This window comes from Ursus americanus, chromosome 8, assembly GCF_024610735.1.
Source record: "Ursus americanus isolate L20-20 chromosome 8, mUrsAme1.1.p, whole genome shotgun sequence".
Taxonomy (NCBI): Eukaryota; Metazoa; Chordata; class Mammalia; order Carnivora; family Ursidae; genus Ursus; species Ursus americanus.
This window is the reverse complement of record NC_142134.1, coordinates 70,200,662-70,205,398: the sequence shown is the minus strand read 5'-3', so window position 1 is coordinate 70,205,398 and position 4,737 is coordinate 70,200,662. Positions and strand designations below refer to the sequence as shown.

Genomic DNA, 4,737 nt, shown 5'->3' with positions numbered 1-4,737 from the left:
GCTGTAAGTAGCCATGGCACATGGTTCTGGACAATGAAATGTAAGCAGAAGTTCTTGGGAGGGGCATCTGCGAAAATTCTTGTAAAGGAACAGAATTAGTTGCCCTTTGTCTCTACCCTCTTTTTAACTCGGACACAGACTCAACATTAGATATGAAGGAACAGTTTTGTCACAGTGATGCAGCAGAATGGAGGACACCTACAAAGGAAGAATGATGGAGTAGGATATTAGAAAGAACCCAGATCCTTGAAGACATCACAGTGTTACTATATCATTCCTGGACTGCCAGACTCTGGACTCATTTTACATAAGAAAAATGAAACGCCTGAATTGTTTAGATCACTATTGTTATGGTTTCTGTTATTTCCAGGGGACCTTCAGCTTTAATAGATAGACCTCTTAATTGGAGTATTTGTTGCATACCACAACAATTCTTCCAAGCAGTGACTGAGAAAAAGCACTGTTAGGACTAATGCGATCTCTGCTCTACCCCATTAAGAATATAAATCTTTGAATATAAATCTTCCTGAATATACCTTAAATGAAGTCGGTGCTGACATTTTGGTTTCTTTCCTAACTGAAAATGATACCCTGGGGCTGAGAGATGGCATGATGAAATGAAGGCCGAGGACTTTTGTTTGAGAACCACTTAATTGCCATCAACCTGTGTAATGTGTGGGAACTCTCTTAATCTTTTTATACTCCTGTTTCTTTGTACACAAAATGGGGTTAACGGTATCTTATAAGATTATTGTGAAAATGGAATGAGATATGTTGTGCATAGAATTTAGCATGACTCCTGGCAGGTTGTAAATACTCACTAGTAAATGGTGGTTATTATTTCAAATACATTTTTAAAAAGCTTTTCAAATTGTAGAGAGTTATACAAGGATAAAGCATCATTCTTCCGGTTATGACTGTGTCTCAGCTCCAAACCCTCCTTTCTAGATTTAGCTCCGCAAGGTTGGGGAAGTCCTCTTGAGAGCAGCTCTCTGTTGTTCCTCCATGAGGGGGCGCTAGTGGGAGACTGCGGGTCTGGAGGCGGAAGGGGCGTGCTCCTTCCTCCCTGCTTCCTGTTCCTGTGAGCTGCGCTCTGGCGAGGCTTTTGTGTGTCTGGTCGCGCTTCCTTCCCGGAGTCAGAATTGAGCCCAGTTTGTGTTTTTTCCAACGCTTCCAAATACTGCGCTCCACTTGGGAGTTAGCAGCGTCAGACACACCTCCTTTTGTTAATGTATTTATTTTTTTTGGAAAGAGGCTTTGAGAAGAAAAAAACCACGGGCCAGAGAGATACGGACTAGAAAATAAACACACATGTAAGCTGTTTTGCTAATTTTTAAAAATTTTTAAATCATTTTTTAAGGATTTATTTATTTTAGAGAGCGAGCGCACGCCTGTGGCGGGGCGGGGGGCGCAGAGGGAGAGGGAGAGGATCTCCAGCGGACTCCCTCCTGAGCACAAGAGCTGACCCTGAGATCATGACCTGAGTGGAAATCAGGAGTTCTACGCCCAACCACCTGAGCTGCGCCGGCACCCCTGTTTTGCTATTTTCAAATAACCACCATAAGTTAGTACGAGAATGCCCTGCACTAAAGCCGCACAATAAGGATTCAGAGATGGAGGCGTTCCCTTCGGCAAGGCTGAAGATCTCCGTCTTTGGTATTTGGAACTTTGGCCGCAGTCCCTGTTTTTCGTGGAGCCCTGGGTGTGTGGGATAGTCCGTGCTTATAGGCAGATTTGAATGGAAGAACGGCCTCTTGGCCCAAGTAGGAGTAGATGTGTTTGGTTTCATGGGTCAGGGAACTCCCGAAGTTCCCTACAATGCAGAGTCCTGCGGGATTGTACCTTTTGTCGAACTTCTTAATGGGTCCTTCTCTGTTATATTTCTTCAGTGTCTGAGTAGCACACTCCACAGAGTCCTGTTTGCATCTCCTTCGACATATCCCTATTTTTGATTGTGGCCTTTTGGTTGCATGTAGTTACCGTGGTTACCGTGGAGCAGGAGCTGGCACATGGAAACGGTCTCCTGGTGGATGGCGAGGCTCAGGCAGGCTGCCCCACACCTTTTTAGAAGCCTCTCCGTTTTAGGCTCTCAGGCCCGTGGGCTTCCTAGCAGCTCTTTTACCAGCACCCGCTGTGCGCCACTCCCTCCTCAGATCTCTGTTTCAGCTCTGCAGGACCCCTCCAAACTTCTACATTTTAATAATTCCAGCCTCTTTTTGTTTCTCATCCCTAAGCCTGTTAGCTGTTTTCCTGCAATTGCTACCTCTGTGCTGGAATCAGCCTATATTGGCTTGTGAAAGCCTATTGTTAAATTTTCAGGAATTTTGCAAGTCAGTTGTTAAACTGTTGGTAGCTGGAAATCTGCCAATCTACCACAGTGGGAGTATTTACACCAAGGAAATTGGCAAATGCTGCAAACCAGGTTTCCCCAAAGAGAGAGCTAGTTGTAAACACTTAAAAGCCCACTATTACTTAGAGTTCTTTTTCTCCTTCAGCTACCTAGTTAATAACTCTATAGTTAGTTAAGAATACTTACAATGTTCAATTAGTTGAATATTTTCTTTATTCAATTAGTGTGGTTTCTGTATCCTGAATGGATCGTGAATGATACGTAACCTGTAGAGTCGTGCCTCTATCAACCCTAGTTGTACTCCGTGGAGACTGGTAAGTGTGTAGTTTTGTATTGTTTTGTCTTGTTTTTTGACAAATTTCTTCTGTAGAAAGTGCCTGACACTTTTTATGTCAATAGCATGAGTTGATGCTGGTTCAAAGTCTTCAGCTGTAATGTGGAAAGCTATCTTGCCTGTTTTAGGATGTAGTTTGTAATTCTTTCCTCTGTATAGAAGGGATTGAGATATGACCACTAACTGAATTTTTGCTGAGCAAGGAGGATGGTATGTTTATTGGAAAAAAAACAAAAACCGAAATAAAACAAATAAATCAAATCCCGTTTTAAACACGTTAGGGTTCTCTGGGTCACAGTGAATCCTATTATAAATCTTTTGTAAAAGAAACCACCATTCCCTGTTCTGGCAGTGGTATAGATTTGGTTTCACATGTCAGGTTTCTAAAAAGCTAGGTATACTTGATATCTCTGATTCCTTAATATATACACTCTGGCTCTTGATAACTATATGCTTTCTCTTGAAGCTTTTGATCTCCATTTTAACTGCATAATTTTGCTTATTAGACTTGGAGAAACCTTTCATTGGCTCTCCAAAGCTTTGATCTTGCTCAACATGTCTAGGAGGCTCCACAAGGTTATATTCTAAAAAGAGATGCCAATATTCTAACATAATCATCAAAATAACTTGTAAGAAAAAGCAAACTTTTCACACAAATCCTATATTTAAAGATGCTTTCCTTCCAATAACATTCATTAAGCGACCATCTGTTTGCCTTTGATTATCATCTGGACCACTAATAAGCGAGTTTAATCTGAGCAGTGTTATTTGCACGCTACTTCTAAATTTAGTGCTTTTCAAAGAAGTCAGCAAGGCTGGCCTCCAGGAAATATTGGCTTTGATGTAACATCTGGTTTTCAGGGAGTTTCTATGTAGTGCCCAACTGGGGGGTGGACCAAAGGGCAAAGGGAAATAAAGTGACTTGCCCAGAGTCATGTAATTGGTTGATGACTTAACCTGAATTACCTGCGGTTTCTATCTGTGGCTAAAAGTTCTAGCCTGTGTATTTCTATTCTGTGTATTGTATAGATACCGTAGCCACCCCCCATCCCCAGATAGTCACAAACAGATATGTGTGGATCCGTAAGACTAATTATTAACTTATTTATTTGCATTTGTCTTTTTTGGTGTTTCCTCTCTATATTTTGAGAAATTTCTCTGCATTATCTTCTTCTTAATTAAAAAAATGATTTGAAATAACAGTAAACTGTTATTGCCTGCAAAAACTTCTCTACAGGGGCGCCTGGGTGGCACAGCGGTTAAGCGTCTGCCTTTGGCTCAGGGCGTGATCCCGGCGCTCTGGGATTGAGCCCCACATCAGGCTCCTCCGCTGGGAGCCTGCTTCTTCCTCTCCCACTCCCCCTGCTTGTGTTCCCTCTCTCGCTGGCTGTCTCTATCTCTGTTGAATAAATAAATAAAATCTTAAAAAAAAAAAAAACTTCTCTACAAGTAAACCGATTTTTTTCCTTTCAAGGGAAATGGAAGGTCAAATTGAGTGGCTAACTCACTTGATTTGAGGGTGACTGAAAGGCATCATCAAGAGCCAAGCTTTTTCCCTTCTCAATTGTTTTCTCCTTTTCCCCTCCTTTCCCCTTCCCTGGGCTGGAGCTAACAGAGCTGTCAACACCTAATATGCCTGATTATATGGAAAGTTCAAGGTTATAATGCTTTTATTATAAAATAAATTCTTTTTTGTTACTTTACTGGGTCAATAATCAATATGTGATTTTAATATCCTAATACTAGTTATAACATAATATATTCAGTCTAATTAGTGCTTTTAGCTTTAAAGCTATTTTCACATTTATGGTTTAATTTAATCTTCTCAGGCTTTTATTATAAAATAATTTGCATATTATGTATGCTCAGGATTGTTTTCCCATCACCTAAAAGGCCACTTGAATTTTTGTACAGCCAACCATATCTTAATATCTTATAAATTAAGAAAATTAAAATTCTAATCTGACAAATTGGGGTTTAAGTCTCAGTTCTACTGGCTGTGTGACCTTGGGCAAATCATTAGATCTTTCTAACCTTCAGTGTCCTCATGTGA

At 40.8% G+C, this 4,737-nt stretch overlaps 1 pseudogene; it reads right to left on the bottom strand.

The window, feature by feature from the left end:
* Positions 1–1,607: 1,607 nt before the first annotated feature.
* LOC123775840 (dynein light chain 1, cytoplasmic pseudogene) lies at positions 1,608–2,227 on the bottom strand (annotated as a pseudogene).
* Positions 2,228–4,737: the final 2,510 nt, after the last annotated feature.